The sequence below is a fragment of the Bacillus rossius genome, chromosome 18 (genome assembly GCF_032445375.1).
Source record: "Bacillus rossius redtenbacheri isolate Brsri chromosome 18, Brsri_v3, whole genome shotgun sequence".
Taxonomy (NCBI): domain Eukaryota; kingdom Metazoa; phylum Arthropoda; class Insecta; order Phasmatodea; family Bacillidae; genus Bacillus; species Bacillus rossius.
In genome coordinates this window covers 20462755-20486012 of record NC_086345.1, presented here as the reverse complement: position 1 = coordinate 20486012, position 23258 = coordinate 20462755, and the positions used below count along the sequence as shown (strand labels likewise).

Genomic DNA, 23258 nt, shown 5'->3' with positions numbered 1-23258 from the left:
TACACAAGTACAGACAGCCTTATTTTTTTATATATTATTTATTAATCTTGCGCACGCCGACTCGTAGTACTTTGGCGAAACAGACCTGTATGGCGTTCCTTGGCAGGATGTCGTTCTCGTAAAGAACCCGAAACGTTTAAAGGGGAAAGAACCAGACCTCCTAGCTTCCCCCCTCCCCTTGCAACAACCACCAAAAACGCCCCACTCGCCACGAAGTCCCTTGTAAATTTTTTATGCTGAGATTGCTCCCTGAGGCATAGATGAGGTCGTGGGTTTTGGGGAAGAGGGGGGGAAATGGGGAAAAAAAGGGGGGGGTGAAATGGTGGAACCGAGTCCCCTCAGGGACACAGCCACGGAGAAGGGTTGACCCTATAGCGAGTCCCTCCTCAATTCGTGTTTGTAATCTAACGCAACGAACCCGACGACGCAACAATGAAAAAAACAACAACACAACCAACACAAGAAAGTAACGTTCGTTTTTTATAAAGCACGGGAAGGCATATGAGACGTCACCAAATCAGAAAGAAAAATTAAAAAAAATTTTAAATCTGATTCTCCTAACCCCCGAGGTTCTCTGGATAATTCACGTTTGTCACTAAAATACATGAAATTGTAAATAATTATGTTTGAAAGGGTTATATTCTTTCATTTTCCGAAAAGCTTGACGTGTGAAAACGCGATGTTTATAGTTAAAAAAAAACACCGTGTCTTTCATGCACATGACATTTGCGCCTTTAGAATTTTACGGAGCACTTCACTTGAAATATGGAAGGCGTAAACGTTAGACGAGACGCAAGAAGCCAAAAGTTTGCCGATGCGTGCGTTTATTAATATTTTTGTAGTGATACAGTTGATTCGATGGAAATGTACAAATTTACAAATATCCTTAAATTTACATTAAAATCTCTGTTCTATTTCCACAATATTTACAGTGTACGAACTTTGAAGTAGCTTGGCTCCTGGGTTGTAACCGTGTCCTTGGCGAATAATTCACGGACGTTTCGGCCGATATTGCAGTCGCCATCATCAGGGAGCAGTTACCTACTGCTCCCTGATGATGGCGATTGCAATTTCGACCGAAACGTCAGTGAATTATTCGCCAAGGACACGGCTTCAACCCAGAAGCCAAGTTACTTCAGACAATGGCCGTGAAAGCCTGCGAACATTAGTACGAACTTTCAGCATGTGGAACGTTTAACCTATTATTATTATTTCAAGTTTGTGAAACCGTTAAAAAAAAAACAGTTTTAGTTTATTGGGTACATGGTTAACGTAATAACTGTTTAAGTACGCCCGTTATTTGTTCGGAAATTTTACAAAGATCGCGGTGGTCAGATTTGTATCCCAACTATAAAAAAAATTTGCAGTTTTCATTAGGTTTCTTTCTCTATTAATGACTTATGGCAAATGAAAAGGCCGGGTCTTAGTGAAAGGCTTAAAGATTAAAATTATTAGACTTCTTTTGTTGATAATTTGGAAGCAGATAGCCGAGGCCTATAAGCTTTCTTCTGTCTCATGCAATCCACAAGGTTTATCGGTGATATGGAATGTAAAAAAAACGGAAATATATCCAACTTTCCTATAACAGGACAAGTTTTTGTTTGGAATTTTTGAAACATATACTTAGCATTATCTTTATTTACTGCCTGAGCCTGTGTGTGAATGTATTTAAGGGTAATATAATGCAATTTATTTCACTTAGATTAACAAACCTATGCCTGAATTTAATGTAGAGTAATGTGTATATAATTTTTTCGTTGATATTTGTATGTTTTTACTTTATCTGTGAACATTTAACTAGTGCTTATGTTGGTTTTCCAAAAGAAATGCCTAGTTTTTTGTAAAATCTTTATATTTTATTTAATGCAGTATTTTGGACATTACGCCATTGCATTTTTGCACTCTTTGTCATGGAAGAAAATCGAAAATCAAAAATAAATAAAAATATGAAGATAAATATTCACAGAAAACCAGACTGAATCAGCTGATGTCGGACAGACGGAACCAAAGATGAAACTAAACAAGTATCATGGGCAACACAACGATGACAGCACGGACAAAAATTGCTGACAAGAATTCCTTTGAAGGAACTTAGTCACGGAAAAAAATATTACAACAACGCAGACGAACACATTGAGATAACTACGACCAGACAAATTAAATGCAGGCAGACAACAAACCTGGAAAACGCAGCAAAAAAAAAAAATCTTAAACACATTTGATGAAGATAAACAAGTAACTATGGACAACACACTACGACGACAGCACTAACGAAAACAGAAGATTTCCAATGAGAAAAGTTGCGACAGGGGTAATTTCCCCGAAACATCTAATGAATACAAAAAAAGGTTTTGTATTTTTTAATACTTAAAAAAAAGTAATGAAAAACAAAAAAAAAAAGTTTTATTCCTCTCTCTCTCTCTCTCTCTCTCTCTCTCTCTCTCTCTCTCTCTCTCACTCACTCACTCTCTATACCGTTTAACCCATTTCGATATACTTACAAGTCTAAGTTTGAATCGCCAAAGAAGTTTCCCATACATCACTTGTACTGAGTTACACGCACTCTTTATTTTTTTTTCCTTCATGACGAGCCTAAAGAAGTATAACATCGAAAAAATATATAAAGGCCTATATGCCCGCGCTTCGGCCACACACAGGAACGCATGGACAAGAACGTCTCGGCAAGGAGAAGTGTGTGTGGAGGGGAGTGGGGTTTGGAGGAGGGAGGGAGGGAGGGAGAATTCACGCTTCGCCACAGCGGAGCGACCTCATTGGTCGATCTATTGGGACAGGAGCGACGGCCGGCACCCGAGTTTCCCAGTGCGGTGCGTCCGCAGCGCCGGAGACCATTTCGAGAGCTGAGGGTCAGCAAATAAAAAATAGGTATATATATATAGTGCATGGGGTCGCTGCATGATTTATTGCGCCCGTTAGGTGAGAGAGGGGGGTGGTTGAAGGGTGTCGTCCCAACGTGAGCTGTCAGCGGAAAGATTGATCATGCCGCGGGGGTGTTTACCAGGAGAGAGAGGGGGGGGGGGGGAGGGTAGATGGAAGTTTCAGCAGATCCAATTGACCCTGGTTTGCACTTCCCGAAGAAGTCCTGACGAGCCGAGAAGGGTGTGTAAGGGGGTTGGGCAGAAGGGAAGCGGGTAGGGGAGAGAAGAAACCTCTCTCCCGACATTGAGTCATCCCCGGAGTTGACTCACGACTACGTACACTTCAGCTTCGATTCTTTTTTATTCCACTAGAGGTCCTCTCACACACTGAAGAACTACATGCTTTTTTTAAAAGTGAAAACTTCTTCAGCCGCGTTGAGCGATTTTTGGTAGTGGGCAAAACTTATGGGTTCGCGTCACCGACATGCCAGTGACGTGTTGCGCCGGACTGGCGAATCGCAGCGGCCTGTGTACATGTATACGCATATGTACACTAATACATTGTATATACTCGACTGTATCATGTGGCGTGTTGGACTCTTTTTTTGGATGGGTAAAATCTTGTGAGTTCGCGTCACCGACATGTTGTAGTAGCAGTGAGTGAAGTTAATTTGACCACGTGAATACATGACCTAGGTCTGACATCACTGGTAAGTCATAGCTAGGTAATGATTTTTTACGTAATTTTTACATACCACTGACATCTGTTGTGACTAAAAAAAATGATGTAAGGATAAATGATATCATGCTGACATAGTACTGATATAATACCAAAATAATTTTCTTACGTACAATTGACGTAGAAATGATGTCATATTACTAGAGACCTCAAAAATTCGCGGGTTCATTACGTGCTATGCTAAAATTCAAATAATTATACCTTAGTGCTGCTTCTGCCATTGGTCCATTGTTAACCTGGAGGACTGAGGGCCAATTAGAGACCCTCACTCATAGAAGTGTCGAATCACAGGCCACCCAGTCGAGACGACTCACAAGTCAGCAGCCAATGAAACAGTTGGCATTTGCCCGAGTGTGTAGAGGATATTGGAGTCCATCCTGGAGGTCATTGAACCAGCGAATTTTTCCGGCCTCTACATATTACACATTTAAAAACTAAGTTTTGAGTTTTCACTTCTGTTGACAGTCCCCATGACTGACTATTTTTTAATTACGTTTTGTGGATCTAAATTTTACCAAACACTTGTTTTTAAATAAATTTTGAAAAGAAAATAGCGCGTGTAACTCAGTACACGTGATATTAAGTGAAATTTTTTTTTGGCGATCTTAAAAACTCGACTCGTTACATCGTCGGAGAGAGAGAGAAAGAGAGAAATAAGACAATTTTCTAAATAAACACGACTAAACAAAATTATTACTCACTTAGAAATAAGCTCAAACCCAGTTGTGCTTCCTTCTGCCCAAATACTCCCTTACTATACGCCAGCCAGTCAGGCAGGAACCCGCCTATCCCTGCAGCATGGCGGGGTTCAACCTGATCCGCACGTCGCCACGTGGAGTAAAGTTCTCTGCACCGTCCGCAACCTACTGGCGTCAGAACTCGTTTCACATTTAATGTTTCACGAAAGCATCGCAATGAAATTGAGCCTTGAAATTTTACTCAAAGAAAGTTTCACTTTGAAAAAGGACATTATAACTAGACACCGGAAAAATTCGCGAATTCATTTCGCGATAGGTTAAAATACAAATAGATATACCTCAGTGCTGCCTCTGCTATTGGCTCACAACTCACCTGGATGACTCTGGGCCGATGAGAAACGCCCAACCAAAGCTTTATCGAATCACGGGCTGCTACGTTGGGATGTCTCACAAGACAGCAGCCAATGAGTGGATGACATTTGACCGAGTGTACGTGGAACTATGGAGTTCATCCTGGAGGTCATTGAACCCGCGAATTATTCCGGTCCCTAATTATAAAATAATGAGTAAAACGATAACACTAGGTACTAGAGCACAGACGCTTGCCCAAAGGTCGTTTCAGAACTTCCCATTTTCCTTAATTGAAGACACGAATTCTAACCCTTACGCTCCGTTCAGTAATGTCCTCGACTAACTCTACCGGCTGCGAGTAGTTTTTACTTCAAAGAAAAGTTCTTTGGAAAAAAATTTTTTTCCCACATTTCTGGAATTGGTGTGCGGACGAAATTTTTTGGTTCCGTTTTCACAGCGAGGCACCCTGTTTTACTTCTCGCCCCACTTAACCCATTCTCGGAGGGCTGGATGTCCTTCTACGACGGAAACGTAATGTTTCCCGCCCTTTTTTTCTTCTTCTTCTTTTTCTTCGGGTCGGCGCGCATCCAGAGATCCTTGGTAGCCTACGTCTTGCATCGCATCCGGAGATGGGATTCTTTTCCAATTTTTTATTTTATTTATTTATTTTTTTTATTTTGGCAGACCTCGCAGTTGGAAAGAATTTCCACTCCTTTCCCTTCTCCCCTCGACCGAGCCTTTGCCAACCCACACGACGGGGCAGGGGGAAAAAAAAATTCCCGCCGAACAGCTCTCTGCTGGGCGATCCCCCCCTCCAAGGGGCAGAAGGAAATCGTTGCGGTTGGCGCCAGAGGGCGCAATACCGCCGAGACGTGGAAGGGTTTTTAGGGCGAATGTTGGTGGGAGGGGGGAGTGGGTTATCACCCTTATTCGCCCAAACCCTTTTGCAAAACCCCAATTCCGGTTACCAACACGAAGTGAGTCAGAGACGTTGCAGAATTTTCGGGGGAATGGGTTAGCAGCAGAAACGGCCTAATACACATTAAAAAAAAAAGTAGTCCACGCACGAATGAAGTAAAAAATTCTTGTTTATTATGTATAGAGATAAATTATTAATATCATTTTATTGTACTAGAGATAATAATAGAGAACAGTAAGAATGCGGGTGTTATCTCAAATTAAAAAAATAAAAGAAACACTCCGATAGAACAAAAATTACACTTATAATGTCTATCTCACACCTTTTTGACATTTCAAATCACAGTGTTCATATACCAAAAAAATAAATTTATACTTATGAAGCTAACCTCTTAAGTCTATATGCCTTTCTTACAATTTTAAACATAATAATCACATAAAGATTAATTATACTTATAAAGTCTAATGAGCAAATCAGTAACTCTTTTCCGCGTGAATAAAGAAATTGTCGATACTTTAAATAAAATAAATATGGTAGCGTCATTCGTTTGCAATTAAGAAAACTGAGGAGTAGACAAACACAAGCAGCGTTACGAGTATTCCGTAGCATCACTGCTGCGTCATTTCCATCTCTACCCTGCCGTCTCCTATGTGGTAATGTTCAGGTATTATTACAATTTTCTTCGCCTAACATTCGTTGATTTTTTTTATATACTGGTTGCTGTAAGCTTCGTAATCAGTCTTATCAACGAGATGGACATGCGGTTTTTTTTTTCATTTCTATTCACTGATATTGGATGTAAATGTCTACAATTATTTAAACAGGTACGTGTTGTAAAATTTACACTTGAAACATTTGTCGATTTTCAAGAAAATATTTTGGCAACTAATAAACCCAGAATTATTTTGAAAATAAAAAAATGCATGTATATATACATGCATTTTATATATATATAGTTATGATGAAACTTGCTACTCCCAACTCCCCCACTCTTCCTTTGCTCTGACAAACCCACACTACCCATTTCGCAAACATGTTCCTTTCTGAATATCCAGTTGACTTTGGAATCCGTTTTCTTGCGGGAATGCGGGAATGGAATATACGTGTTCGCGTGCAGACTGCTTTTTGAAGTGAAATTGTAAAGGGGTGACGGAAGAAAGGGTTTCCACCCCAAAGTTCGCGAGAGCCAAACACGTTACTGTGGTTAAGTTCTAAGAATTTTTTTTTTATCTATCAGCATGATAAAATATTGTTTAATTTTTTTTTCAACGAAGAATGAATATCATACCCATAATCTAAGAAATAATTTCAATAAGAAAAAACTAACTTTGATGTTTATTGGGTCTGTGTGTGCGTGTGTTTAGGAGTCTAATAATATGCAATTTATTTTACTTAGATTACTTATATTAGCAAACGTATGCCTAAACATAATGTAGACAAATATCTAAATAATTTTATCGTTGATATTTGTTATTTTTAACTTTATTTTTGAACTCTTAACTTCATTAAGTTTGTTTTCCAAAAGAAATACATAATTACTTGTTAACTCTTTATTTGTTATGTTCAATTATTTATATATAAGCTTACTAACGACTCGCCCAGAATTTGCACGGATACTATTCTAATGTGACATCATTTAGAATTTAATTTAATAAGTTAGTACTTATATGTGAAAATTTATCGTAAGTCTCCGGTGCTTTCAAAAAGTATTTATGTATATGCTAACACGTACTGCCATAACTTAAGAATTTCTTGTAAACAATGTTGACAGCTTTTTTTTCTCATGAAATATCACAAACAGATTTTGTTTGGAAGTAACTTACGTCAGGGCTAAATAAATGTAGCTGTCCATATAAAAATAAAGACTTGCAAATAACTCATTATATTTAAACAATTTTTAAAAAAAATAAGGTTACTGTGGAACATCTTTTGGAGTAAAGACATTTGCTTTCGCGGACTTTTCTGCCGGCTGTTACAAGACATACAATTCTGTAGCACCATAGTTAGATGTAGGCCTATTAGTCATGTGTAAGTCAGCGTAAGTAATGTTAGCGCCCTAAAAGCGTATTTTACGACTTGATTACAAGACATAAAGATTTCTATACTTTTTAAAGAAAAAACTGACTAAATGTTTGCTGAAAACGACATCAAAAATCATTGTATAGTTGGGAAGAAGAAAGCAAACAGATAAATGGATAATGCGACTTGGTTTTATACTAATTAGAGATAATCTTGTAAGAACTTACGTTTGCTTTTAAAACAGCGCAGTGGTCACGTGTAACAGAAGAGAATTATCCTTAACTTCGGCAACTGGTTAAATGTTTATGGTATTATTTTCATTAATATCAACAACATCACGATCGCTATCACGGAAAAAAATTCAAAATAGCTTGAAATTATAAAATTAATTTTTTTAAATTACTTTCGAATAATATCTGCAAAAACCAAAATTTGATTAAAATGATTTATTAACACTAGACTACTGCACATTTCTTAGAAACAAATTTTAAAAAACAGACATTAGCCTTGGAAGGTTTTACCTCCATTGAAATCCCATTTCATAACCACAGATGTAAAATTTTTCGAACATTTTTTTTTTTTTAAATTCCAATATGATTTTAAAAGGGACCAAAAAGTATAAAATAATTTTTCCTATCTCCTTGCAGATTTATAACCCCATACAGATTATTCTGTAAATTGTGATACTAAAATTTTAATAGTTATAAAAAATACTTGTAAAATTTAAGACTAAAAACGCGGGGCGCATACAACAGAAATTGATGGATGAATATTTCAACTAAGTCACTAACAATTGTATTGTACTGCAAATGATATGAACTGTTCTGTGAGTTTCCTCGATAACAGCTACTCCCTACAAATCCTTAGTTTTATCCATTGCATGTGCCCTGCGTTTTGCAAGACTTTTCATAGGTATTAAAAATTATAACAGAAATGAAGAGTTACTTTGTATATGTGTACGTACTTCAAACAAATGACAAAAACAAATGAAATACGGCATTGTAACGCATGCCGGGCATTAGATAGTGCATTAATAAATTTTGGTAGTGTGACAAGATTTAAAATACGTTTGAAGTCATCTGAACAATTTCATTTGATGGATAACCAAATAAGAGTTAAATTTCGTTCAGTATCACACCACCAAATTTCTTGCCTAACATAGGTGAACTATAATATTTATCGATAGTGTGAGAGGGGCTTTTATTGAGCCAAAAAATAACGGTAAAGTGAGATGACATGCAGGTTGGTAAAAAGGGAGGTTGCCTGTAACGTCGGTTTACGGACGATAATTTTACGCGATAACGTCATAGGAAAACATTGATGAAAAATTGCATACTTTTGAATTTTCAAATATTATTTACAGTTTTTGCAAATTTAATTTAAATAATTCGTTCAAATACAATCACGAAAAATTAGTGCAAAAGCCCGCCTTAACCTGTTTGATATTATAGAAGATTTTTCTCGCACGGTGGTTGGCCGGTTCTTGCACGCTCGGCTTAGGCGGAACGTGACAATTTTTTCGTGCGTGCAGCTGGCGTTTATCACGTCAAAAATAAAAAGGACAATGCTAAGGCAAGCGTCACCGATAACTGTGATCTAACTGGTGGAATGGGGGGAAGAGGAGGAGGAACCCAATCCGAAAACCCCCACATTTCATCCCCTTTAATCTGCGGTGACGCACCGTGCGTCTGCTGTTCGGTCCAGCGGCGGCTAAGTGACTTCATTTGCGAGGGATGGGGAAAGGGTTTCAGGGTGGGGGGGAAGAGGGGGGTTAGTGCTGTCAGCGGCAGATGCCAGCCAAACACACCCTCGAAAACCCCCACTGACAACAGCGCTCACAGCATCACGATCCCCCCTCCCCCCCCCCCTATTGACCCCCAATTCATTGTCCATTCTCCCCCTTCCACCCCAAAAAAAAAATAATAATACCGCATACCACCGAGAACTCGAGAGGCAAGCCCCCTCGAATCACTCCCATCCCCCCCCCCCCCAACACAGGGACTATTTTTTTTTTCATCAAAATACCGTACGTTGTCCTCGGCCTCTCTTCGACCCTGGAGCACATCCGATGTAGAGGCCGCCACGGAAGCCATTAATCAAAAAAGTGACGTGGTCGTGACGTGCAGATCTCACTCAAAAACCCTCCTCTTACCAAAAAAAAACTCTTTTTTTATTCACCCTCTTGGAACACCCGAAAATCAGTACCCATCGTTATCGGCCAGAGAGAAAAAAAAAAGCATTCCGCAACAATTACTTTAACAGTCTTCATCACCAATGTCTATCTAGAGACCTGCAAAATTCGCTGTTTCGATGGCCTTCAGTATAGACTGCACATACCCCTTGTACACTCGGGCAAATAACGCAAGTTCATTGGCTGCCGACTTGTGAGTCGTCTCAGCTGGTTTGTCTGTGATTCGATCCTTCTTTGGTTGAGGGTTTATAAACTGGTTGAGATTCGTCCAGATGAACAGTAAGCCAATGGCAAAATTATCTAAGAGGTATATGTGTTTGAATTCTAACCTATCGCCGAATGAATCCGCGAATTTTGCAGGTCTCTACCAATGTAATTTTAAGTGGCTTGCTTCTTATTTACGTAATTTTGGAGTAAGGTTTTTTTTTAAATTTTTGTAACTTATTTAAATCCGATTAAGTAAGTCTCAAGACGATGATTCATCAGAGCGTAACGAAAAGTGCAGCGTTTAGGATTTGAGATTAGTGTTGTGAGTTGGGTAAATACCCGGTGGGTAGGGTATTTATAAATGGGTATTTACCTAGGTACTTACCCCTGCCTCTGGTAAATACCCAAAATGAGGGTTTTTAAAGTAAAATCGCTTTTTAAGCGTATAATCATATGGCATATTCATTATTTTATTGCTGTAACTTTATGCTTATCTGTTACTAAATTAACCTTATAAAACCATTTAGTAATCATAAATAAAGTGAAAAAATACACTCAAGTTTTTAATGAAATATAGCAGAAATATATGCTCAGCTTTTGCATCTTCTCTGCGCCGACATTTTAGGATGTGCATCTGTCAAAAACTTTATGGCTTATGTAATTAATATTGTTAAGACAATCAAGAATAGCCACATACTACATGCATTGTTTGATCAGATTCAATCTCAGAGAAATTCTAATGAAAGAATTTCGTTATAGTTACGTGCAAAAACTAGGTGGGGGAGCAGCTTATTTTGTTTACAGAGTTTTTTTAGCCAACAAGTCAGTTCTCCAGAAATTATCAGTTAGTGAAGAGGCTGAACTCGCTCCAAACATTAAAAGAAGACTGCTTGATGACTGTGTGTTCTGGATCCAGGTTCAAAAGATCACTAACATCTTGAAACCCATTGTACATATGATAACTGCAATGGAATCAAACATCCCCCAGATACACAAAGTATATACTGTATTTGCAGAGTTAGAATCTACCTTCAATGAAGCAGTTCCCCTGTCTCCACTCCAAAAAGCTGAAGAGAGAAACATTTTGGAAAAATTCTCAAAACGGAAAAAAAAATTGGTATTGGCGAAATTCACCTAGCAGCAAATCTTTTGAATACTGCAGTACAAGGTAATGAATTGAAACCAACAGAATTGGTTGATTCCTTGGTTTTTATCTGTGAAGTTGGTCACCACATGGCCTTGAATGTAATGAAGATTCGGCAAGATTTGGCTGACATACAGGAATAAAGAAGGACTGTGGAGGCGCCAGTTCATTTGGGATGGTGTGGGTAACAATGAATTGAGCCCAATATTATGGTGGATGGGCCTACGTGGAACTTGTGTGTTAGCTGATGTAGCGATAAGAATCCTTGGGGCTCCTGTCACATCAGCTGCTACAGAACGAACATTCAGTACCTTTAGCTGGATTCATGACAAGAAAACAAACAGGTTAACAACCTTACATGCTACCAAGATAACGTATGTATCTCATAACTGGAAATTACTAAACAGTACTACCGAGACAGAAGGAAAACAAAAAGAGAGAGAGAGAAATAAGGTATCTCCATACAAGAACCACAGCAAAACTGACAGTGAAGATGAAGATGACACAGAGGAAGATGACACACAGGAAGATGACAAGCTGGAACTTACTAGTGAAAGTGATAGTGAAGTGGTTAGTGAATGAAGACAAACTTAAACTTGGAAGAATAGTATTAAAAATATTAGTCGAGGAATATTTTTAACTTTTAGTCCATTTTGCACAGATGAAGAGTGAAGAACAAATAAACATGCAATTAATTTCTCAGCTATTCTTAGAAAATTTTGAAAATACATGTTTACTTTTTATTTTGATATTGTGCAAGTTAAATAACATTGTAGGTTAATTAATGTGAGATTTAAGTAAGGACTGTAAAGTAATAACAGATGGATTAAAATAAAAACAAAAAGATAAATTAAAAACAGAAACTTAAAAAACAAAAAATGTAAATATGATTAGTTATGTAATATTGTGTGCTTTTTTGTTTTGAATGCATGATGTTAATGAAAGTATGCTACAACTTTGAAAGGTGATTCCTTCTTCCAAAAACAAGGAAGTCAAGTCTTAAGAGTTACACTACGCCATTTTTTTTGCGTAGTACTATTCTCTAGGGAAAATTTGTAGTTAAAAAATTTAAAATGGTTAATATTGAGAAAGTACGGAAAATGATGTGGAGTAAAATTACAATATTTTGATAAATCTTTAGTGTGTTGAATTATCCAACCTTCGGAGGGAAAAAAACCTTAAAATAATGATAATAATAGGTCAGGTCAGGTTACCCTATTCGCTATTCCCCAAAATAAAAATTTAGTTGTCTGGTTTTTCTAAATATTTCACACTATTGCTTTTCCCCCGTGAGAATTGTGCTTGGAAAAAATGGTGGCATATAACTATTCCATGTTTTTGATAAGGAAACACCTGCTAAAGTTTGCAACATACTTTCATTAACATCGTGTATGTAACATGTTGCTTTGTGAAATTATTAAAACTCGACAAAATTAAAATTATTATTGATTTAATGAAAATACCCAAGTATTTATGAAATTTGGGTATTTACCTGGGTAAGTACCCAAGGTATTTACCCTTAATTATATATACCTGGGTATTTTACATCTCTATTTGAGATACAAAGGATTTGAGCCGTGTAGTGGCAAGCATTAGTGAAGCGAAAGCAAAGGTGTGACTATATTTTTTTTTTTCGTTACGCTGCCGACACGCTTTGACACACACTCGTACTACTGACCGCCGCTATTGTAAACACGGCGAGAGACACACTTAGACCGATTCCTAGATGCACATTTCCAACACATGATGTTGTTCAGAATGTTGTTGTGTACTATACTGTTTTGTTTTATCGTTCAGGTTGATTATTGAAGAGTGATGTTTAGATTATAAATTACGTGATGGCGATAGGCTAGTTCTTTTTTCATAGAATTATTCATGCTTGTTCCGCGTAATGTCAGTCAGGAAATCATTTTGATGGATCCTCACAAACGAAATAGGCCATTTTCATTTAGGTCTTCATCGCCCTTTCTAATTTTTTCATGTGTTCTGTCTCTAAACATACACGCGTACAAAATAGCATCTCCATGTGGATACAGAAATAATTTTCTAGCTAAATAACATGCAGAATGGACTCCTAAAATTTATACAGCACTCTCGCTTGGATGCCATATTTTAACTGGCTACTTTTTAAGGTTCCCAGTTCGTCATTATCTCAGAGAAATCAGCATGAACTGTGAAATCAAAGTAGCCGAAAATTTCTTCCAACAGGTGGTTTACTGACTTTTAAATAAGTGGAATTCACTATAGAAATAAAGTAATTCAAAGTTCGGAAAATTCATTTACAAATCAGTGAAATAAGCTGTACCAACCCCCAGGGCCAAAAAGGAACGATTAGAAAAAAATTAACTGCGACGGAACTTCGCATGTTTATAGAGATTTTATTTTTTTTTACCTTAAAATTTACGTTGCTGTGCAATGTTTCCAAGAAACTATAGGCAGTGATGCCAACTCCTACAGTGTGTTCCCCCTAGGACCAACTTCAAATCCCCCTAGATTTAGATTTAAAAAAAACCTCTAAAGTTTTTATTGTACACCCTGTTTGAGAGCTAAAATTATTTTCGCCACTTTTGTTGCTGTTCTTTCTTCACTTTGTTTTCAAGATATTCACTTTAAATTCACGCCCTCAAAATTTTTCTTAAATAATGTACCCGCTAAAAAATCCCCCTAAATAAATTTACCCCCTAAAAAAACAGCATTGCAGCTTTGTTCACAGCAAATTTGGGGGGAAAACCCCCAAGTTGGCATCCCTGACTATAGGAAGTCCACTGATCACTTGAATCGACTCTGAAGGCTATGGTGTCGTCCGCCTACGCTGCTGTTTCCTTCAGAGGACAGGGTTTTAAAGAAGATGTTTTCTTTGGGACGCAACTCTCCTCCCCTATTTTTTTTTTCCATTATCCTCGGTCTAATGAACTTTTCGCGAAGGCAAAGACGAGGAGTCCTTCACCAGCGGTTTTTGAAGAACTTCCCTTGGGTTCCAGAAGGAGGTTTTGTCTTTCCCCCTTTTCGGTTGGTTCCCCTTTCCCCTGGGTTTTTTCCACGCTAGCCCTTCTGAGTCTACGACCCCCCTACACCACTCCCCTCCCTGTGGAACAACCTCGGGTTACTGGCTACGGGCCTCTTCCCTTCTTCACCATTCCACCCCTAATAATATACGGCGTCGTTCATCAACCGCGGTTAATGAGATTCCTCAAGGGTTGTTGTCCGCGCGCTAGGGGCTTTCACCCCCTCCGCTCGCGAAACTGTGCATCACAACGCGAAAAGAACGCTTTAAGCCGGACCCTGGAAGGAAGAACCAACCCCCCCCCCCCCCTGACCAAAGTATGTGTCCAGTGTTGACTCTTCTCAAATACTTACTTGATAAACGTCTTATTAAATCGATGAACGCCGGGCTGCACGCACGAAAAAAATCATTACTCGTTGTCACGTTCCGCCTGAGCCGAGCGTGCAAGAACCGGACAACCACCGTGCGAGAAAAGATATTCTATAATATCAAACAGGTAAAGGCGGGCTTTTTAAAAGCAGCAAATTTTAAAAATTTTGATTTATTTGTCCAATTTCGTCATTTCAAATTAACAATTTTTTACATTGATTTGATTTCAGTAGATTTCTATAACTAATTGTTTGTGATTATATTTAAACAAATTATTTAAATTAAATTTGCAAAAACTGTAAATAATATTTGAAAATTAAAAAGTATGTAATTTTTCATCAATGATTTATTATGACATTATCACGTAAAATTATCGTCCGTAAACCGACTTTACAGACAACCCCCTTTTTTTTTGACAGCTCCAAAATTGTGGTACCACTGTTGACCCATTTCCCAACTGCACGAAGCAACACATTTATCGTCAGTGGCGAAGAGTGGTTTCAAAAGTTGGGTGAATCAACATGTTGAGTAAAAAATTTTTGCGTACAGGTAAGTGTTCGAGTTTTAAAATAAGTTATTTTTTTGCCCGACCATTATCGTTCTAGAAAATCTAAAATGACGACAAACATAACTGTGCCATTGTTAAATTTTTACAACCAATCAAAGAACTACTTGTGTATTTATTTCTGTGTAAGGCATGAAACATTAGCTGTAGAAATAAATATGTTAATGTGTATACAAAATTTCCACAATATATAAAAATAATATCTCACCCCATGCTTAATCGTCATCCCCTTATTTTTTCGTGTACACACATGGCACACAAAATAAATTTTAATTTTTGATCTCAGCCCGTAAGCAAATTCGGAGTACCTGCCTCTCTACTAATCATTAGGAAAAAAAGACACACAAACATATGCTTTGTGTCTGGAATTGGTCGTTAACTTATTTTCGTCCGATGTTGCCCATTAACGAACTTGACCGAGATTTAACACTACCAGCATTGATGTATCAGTTCGGAAGTGATTTCTGAAAAATTGCGACAGTTATCACAACAAGTGATTATATAAATAATCACAAAAAGTGTTTATATATTTGTGTGTGTATTTATATATAAACTTTTGTGTTGACTATGGTTTTGGATTCTACTGACCATGAATCGAAAAACTATATAACATTTTCCGAAAGTCGCACCATGGTAACGTCAACTGTAGTTAGTATTTCTTTGAAATCTACCTAATCGACTTTAACGAATATTGAAGCATTTCTGAATAAGTGTTAAAAATTTTAAATAAATTAAATTTTCCCTAAACAGGTCACTCAAAACCAAATTGTGCACATTGATTGCCATTGTATATTTAGTGAAAATTTCATGGGAAATAAACTAAAATAGTAGTTTGTCTCGTTTCATCACGCTGTTAAAAACTGGATGTCAATAACAATGCGATATTTTCCTGTCTTTTGCGTCGCTTTTGTCGGCTATTGTGATTCTAGCATAATCGTTAATCTACTTGACTTACTTGCTGTAAAATAATTGTCATCAGTGTTTAGGACTAAGCCCTTTGAGATGCTGGTGTATGCACCTACCTGAAACAAAGCAAATATTCGTATTACTTAGCATGGTTAGTGAGTAATAAGTAGAGACAGGAAAAATTCGCGGATTCATTTCGTGATATGATAAAATTCAAATAATTATACCGTTGCGCTGCTTCTGCTGTTGGATCACTGTTAATATGTAGGAATCTTGGGCAATTAGAGATCATCAATCAAATAAGTATCCAACCACAAGTTACCCATTTGAGACGCATCAAAATTCAGCGTCCAGTGAACAGGCGCCGTTTGTCCAAGTAGGCGGAGGATCGTGGAGTCTATCATGAAGGTCATTGAACTCGCGAATTTTTCCAGTCTCTTGTAATAAGCATGTTAAAAATTGCGAAACATTACAAAATAAATTACCTGTATTAACAATGTTTAAACGGTGGTTAAATTCTTAAAATCACTAAAATTTCAATCACGAATAAATTTTAGAGAAATCATCATAAATATCACACAAAGTTCTACAATTACTAATATAAAATCTTAAAATTTAGCATCATGCTGAAATGCGTTCCATTATACACTTGAAGTGCGTTATCATTGCACCGTGTGTAGTTTGGACACGCCCCCTAAGAGCAAGAAACCAATCACAACAGTAAGAAAATTCAAATCAACCAATTACATGCAATCCTGCTAGAAGGCAAAACTTGACAGCAGCCATAGACATCAGATCGTTTATGTACGATTGCGTGTAGTTCAACCTGACACAAAGAAAAAAAAGCCAAATTTTACATGTCTGCAATGCCAGTATGTATGATAGACGTGACTTTGTGGAAGCAAGAAAGGGTTGATGCACTTTACTTGACGAAACGAGAACAAAAAATCATTGATAATACAGATAATTTTGAAAAAAAATATATATTTCCTGAATGATGGCTTATTGGCGTCATATCTTTTTAAGCGGGTAGTAACATAAATTATTTTCTTTGAATATTTTTTTTTTTCAAATAAATTCATAATTTACCAAATATTTTACTGCTTTTTTAATTTTTTTCTACCAAACAAGTCCTTAACTGATTTTTTTTATGAACTTTCATGAAAATATTTTTTCTCAGTCCTACCATGTACTGAAATAATTAAATCACGTGGTGCAAAGTATTCTTCTTCACTTAATTTTTAGCACACCGGTCGTTTGATCGATAAAAAAATAAATTTTCCCAGAAATTTTTGAAACTCGTGGGTTTTCCAGGGTTTTGGCAAAAAAAAAAAATAAATAAACCTAAACTTTCATTGATCTCCGAATACAATCAACACGAATCAAACAATACCTTTTTTTTTTGGAGCGATTTTAATGGCCTCCCTCCGCTGATAAATATTAATCCCACGTGTTATTATGAAACTGCAGGCGCTTGTTTCGAATGCCCGTGCAGGATATATATAAAAAAAAAAAAAAATAACTTTCAAAGCAGTCATGAGGACTGCCGACAGAAGTGAAAAATTAAAACAATGCTTAAACAAACAGTTGTTATTTTTGGATATCCAAATTACTTTTTGATAAAAATCGGAGTTTTTTTTTCACACGCAATATTTACGAAAAAATATTATCACACAACAAATTTGTTTCATCACGTTAGTAAAATATCTCCTAAATTACTATGAAATACGCATTGCATAGTAATTGTAGGTATTAAAAAAATTAAATAATGATGTTCTTAATTTTTAGGTTATATAGTTTTCTTCGTTATTCAAACTATATATCGATATGAGAATATTAATGTATTTTATACTCACATTTTACTGCATACACACATTCGATTCACATGTGCACAGCATTGATGTAGCTACAAGGACAGAAGACGCGTATTAATAAGATATGTATTGGTATATGACGTGTGCATTACTCTTGTCGACCTGTGTTATGTGTACTAGCTGCGCGCGCACCACTGAGTTTATATATATATATATATATATATATATATATATATATATACACATTCACACATTCACAGCTGACGTCAAGTAACCATGTCTATGAAGACTTACATTAATTTACTCCCTATCGAAACCTTCCTATAGATAGAGACTGGAAAATTTTGCAGGTTCAATGACCTCTAGGATTTCTCAAGCAGACACGCGTGTTAATTGGTTGATAACTTGTGAGGCGTCCCCACTAGGTAGCTTGTGATTCGATGCTTCTTTGGTCTATAGTCTCTCATTGGCCCGGAGAACGCCAGTTAAACTGCGAGCCAATAGCAAGACCAGCAGAATTGTACACGTGTTTGAATTTCATCTTGTCACGAAATGACAATTTCGCAAATTTTTCCGGATTCTTCCTATAGAAGTTTTCACTTCAAAAAATAACCCCACAGAGGACAAAAAAGAGGTTTGCAGGAAGGACGTGACGTTAAAGTGGCCACGTGTAGGTCATTGATAGAGACCTGCAAAATTCGCGGATTCATTCGGTGATAGGCTAGAATTCAAACACATATACCTCTTAGATAATCATGCTATTGGCTTACTGTTCATCTGGACGAATCTCAACCAGTTATAAACCTTCAACCAAAAGAAGGATCGAATCACAGACAAACCAGCTGAGACCAGTGGCGTAGCCAGGATTTGTGTATGGGGGGTGTTAAGAAGCACGCCCCCCTCCCCCCCCCCCCGATATTAAAGCGGGGGGTCCGGGGATCCTCCCCCAGGAAAATTTGGATTTTAAGGTGTAAAATAGTGCTATTTTAGCAGTTTTAGGTACTTAAATTTAAATATTGTAATGGTAAAATTTTTATTAATTTTAATATGAAATTTGTTTGAGTGATGAATAAGTAATTAATTAAAGATTTGGTGCCAGGGGGGGGGAGTTAGAACCCCTAAACCCCCCCCCCCTGGCTAAGCCCCTGGCTGAGACGACTTACAAGTCGGCAACCAACGAACTTGCGGTTATTTGCCCGAGTGTACAGGGGTATGTGCAGTCTATCCTGAAGCCCATCGAAACCGCGAATTTTACAGGTCTCTAGTCATTGATAAAGGAAGGGGTGGGGGATGGGGGCGGGTGGTTGAATGAACCGAGGCGGTGTGTTCGAAACACCGCTCAAAGGCGAAGGGAGGTTTCCTGCGACCAGCCAGCTCCGTAATAGTGAGACTCCCCGGCCGTAAACCAGATCCGTGTATCGAGCGGAGGAGGCGAGACGCGTGTGGACGACAGGTGGAACCAAGCGGTGCCCCCAGCTAAAAAAAAAAAAGGTAAAATGGGGAAGGATGAAAAAAAAATACGCATTCTAGGCCAGCCCCGTAAAACGCTCGCCGTATTTCCGGCAACAGTTTAGAGCGCGGGAAATTTTTTTTTCCTCCCTATGTGCATCTCAAAGGAAAGGACTTTTTTTTTCCACAAATTTTTTTATTATGTTTTGTTACGTTGGAAATAGAATTCCTGTTTTAAATTTTCTTAGGCAGCATGTTATCAACAGGAAAACATATGAAAAGTCGATTTTCCTAAAAAAATATATATATATATATTCTCTGAATCGAAATTTTCCTTCGAAAATCTTTTTGAAATAGTATTTCCAAGTATAATTTTTTCCATTACTAACATAGATTGATAAGTGTTATATAATAATTATTTTCTATGAATTGGTGAAACAATGAATTTTTCCGTTGAGTTGGTAGAGTGTAGCATGGGCCCCTCCGCACTATCAAATGTTAAGTGTGTTATTAAGTGGCAAAGAGAGATAAAATGTATAATTTATTTTGCTCTTATTTTTTTTCCCCGGTTTTGAAAAACACTTGCTCGTAAATCACAGGAAAATTTCCCCAAAAATACTTTTTTTCCCGAAAAACTAACATCTCTACATTCAAGTATTCTAAATTAAAATTTCCGATCGCTTTATTCTTCCGGTTTTATAATGTATAGGCTACTGGATAACAAATTAACAGGTTACATTGTTTCGGAGGTAACATCATACTGTCAATATACGAACTATACACACATTTGTGTTGGTGGCATAAGAAGTCGATTGCACAACGATATGTCTCCATTACCTTTTTAGTCCGTATTCAATAACTGAATACCTCCAGAGAGTCTATTTTTTCCCTGTGACATAAACTTTATAATTACAGGGTTTCCTTACATAGCGGCCAAGATGGCCGACAAAATGGCGGATGTGAAAACAGCTGACGATCTGGTGATTGACACCACTGTACTCTAGCTGATTTAAAATAAACCAATTGACGGCAGCAAACTCGAGCAAAAAAAAAATGGCGGATCTATTATAGCGCCATGACGTCATACTTGGTGTTAAATTTAGCAGCCTCCGTGGTGGAAGGACACATCGCCATTTTTAATCGAATGTCCTCACCGGCTTTGAACCGAGGACTCCAAGCTACATGACGTAAGTGCGTTTTGTATTTAAAATGTATTAAAATTGTTATTAAATATATATATTTTTAATTTTCATACACCAATTACTAGGGGCAGACATTTTTCGCGAATAAATCTGAACGCCTGTTAAACTACAACAAGTGATACTCACACCAGCGCAGCGGTTTCTTCCTTGTGATTGGCGGCCATCTGCGAGAGAAGTCGTGGCCTTATTTGACCTGAGCCACTCAGGACGTGTTTGCTTCCGCACTGACTCACTGTGATTGGTGTTGTTAACAATCGATATTGACCTGAAAGAAACTCGCCCAATCACGAGATGCAGACGATGCTACAGAGTTTTAACTTTCAGCTAGTCTCGGAATCTTTTCGCGAAATATGCATGCCCCTACCAATTACATGTTTGCTCTCGCCGGAGTTCTAACTTAGGACCACGATCGATTAAATAATTACTAGAGACATGCAAAATTCGCGGATTCATTTCGCGATAGGCTAGCATCAAAACAACTATACCTTCGTACCGCCTCTGCGATTGGCCCACGTGTTATCCGGGGAACTGTGAGCCAATGGGAAACACTAAACCAAGAAAGTGCCGAATTACGGACAGCCTAGTTGAGACGTCTCACGCGTCAGTAGCCAATGAACAGGTGTCATTTCCGCGTGTATTTAAAGGACTGTGGAGTCTATCCTAGAGGTCTATGAATCCGCGAATTTTGCAGGTCTCTAGTAATTACATATTGGAAATAAATATGTATTTTTTTTATTTTGGAATTATTTTGAGTTTCTCAGGTCCCTCTCTGCCCCTCTCTGGGAAACCTACCATCTGTGGGGAGAAACTGCATCACTCTGAAGAAAATTAATCGTCTGGAATATTTTTGAGGAAAAAATTGGGAAATTTTCCTTTGTAAAAGGAATTTTTCTCTAGAAATAGGTAAATTATCTGTGTTCGAACCGGCGTGAGACGGGTTGGTTTTATTAAAAAAGAAAAAGAAAATTTTGATCTTGGTTGAATAGCCACGGGGCCGTTGCCATTGTGTTACATATTTTTGTATATATGTCTATGACTGTTGTGTGTTCTTGCTGTGCAATCGTTTGTTACTTCAAATAAAACATATTAAAGTAGATTTTCTCAGTTTTATTCACTAAGAAAACATAACTGTAATAGGTTTCTATTCTTAAGTTTTTATTTTATGTTAGTATGAAAGGACCATATAATTCGAATATTTTTTTTAATTTATTATTTTATTAATTTGTCATAGTTAAGAGCAGTATATATTGGGAGTCTCGGCGGCTGGTTCACGTATGTGGTGCCATGGTTCCGACCGCCATCTTGGAGTGTGATGTCATGGCAACCATAATTTTTTTACAATGACCATGAACGCTATGGCCAATTTAGATTCTGCCAATTTGCTTTTTTAGGACGTTCCGCCAACTTGGAGTCCGAAATTTTGAAACACGACCGCAATATCGAAAATCTGTAAATATTTAACAAACAAAATCGGAAATATTATAATAAATAAAAATATTATTTAATAATATTTTCCAACGCTCTTACTTCATGTGACTTGGAAACTTGGGTTGAAAAATTACACAATATCTACTTGAAATGAAAGTCAAAATCATTAGAAAGGATTATAAAAAGTAAATACATATTATTAAAGTTTGTGTTGGATTTTAAAGTGTATTTCCATCAAGTTTGATCATTTTTAACCGTTTCACAGGATGCATTATAATTCCTGGAATACATGGATTAAAAAACCAGCAATTATGATAGCAAAAGAAGCATGTTTGAAAAAGAACGCTTGATCATATTTCTTTCAATCTGTAATTTATTTTTTAAGGAACCATTGGTTTTACATTTTTTTTGTAATATTTGAACCAAATTATTAAGTTATATCCTTTAATATATTCAGTTAAAGATCTGAATAATATATATTTTTATTAATTGGCAGTATAAGGCTATCACAACTTTGATGGAAGGGTTGGTTTCGTTTTATCTCCCGTATTTATGACCAGGGCCACCGTCTTATAATATTCATGCTTTTCGAAATCAAAATTCAAAAGTTTCTCAATTTTTTTTTTTCCGCACATGTAACCGATGACGTGGAACATCAAAATGTAGGAATCCAAAAAGGCGAAATCCAAAATTGGCGGAAGTTTCTAGAAAACAAAACGGCAAAAGTTCTTAAAAAAATGGCGGAAAGTTCTAGAAAACAAAATAGTGGAATCTAGAAAACAAAATGGCGGAAAGGTATATGTAAAACAAAATGGCGGAAACCAAGATGGCAGCCAGTGTCAAGGTAATCCAATATGGCCCATTAAGATATATAAAAACAAAATGGCGGAAACCAAGATGGCAGCCAGTGTCAAGGTCATCCAATATGGCCGCCGTGACAAACCCACACCCTGGACCCTGCGCCAGAATAAGCCAAACCCTTCTACTACCACCGAGGCTTCCCCACCAAAGCCGTCCGCGGCTCGGAGCCTTCCACAACTCTTTACTCCTTCGCCGCCATCACCGAAATGTCTGCGCGCTTCCCGGAGTTCTTTTTTACGTACGAAGGAAGGAGCAAATATTCCGAGAACAAAGGGCTGTGAAAGGGCTACAACTTGGCGCGTGTCCCACATCCGTTAGACTTGCCATTATATTCCTTCCCACACTACCAATCTCCCTCCTACACAAACACCCACACACTTCACCACCGTGTTTTTCTTTCTTCTTCTCTTCTTCTTTTCCGTTAGAAGTGAGAGATGGTACCATCCGACAAACACGCCACATAATCGTTAGTTTTCTGGGCGTTCGTTCAAGAGATCGTGTTTTTTTTTGTTTTTT

The 23258-nt window shown here is 37.5% G+C and overlaps 1 protein-coding gene across 5 annotated transcripts in view; it reads right to left on the bottom strand.

Moving 5' to 3' along the window:
- The window catches only part of LOC134541356 (uncharacterized), a 975422-nt gene that overhangs the window by 533966 nt on the left and 418198 nt on the right, over positions 1-23258 (bottom strand). The window contains exon 3 of one of the 5 annotated variants that reach the window (XR_010076613.1): positions 16038-16100. The exons of the other annotated variants lie outside the window; for them this stretch is intronic. The gene's annotated coding sequence lies outside the window, so the exon portion shown is untranslated. The remainder of the gene's footprint in view (positions 1-16037; positions 16101-23258) is intronic. 5 annotated transcript variants of the gene reach the window in all.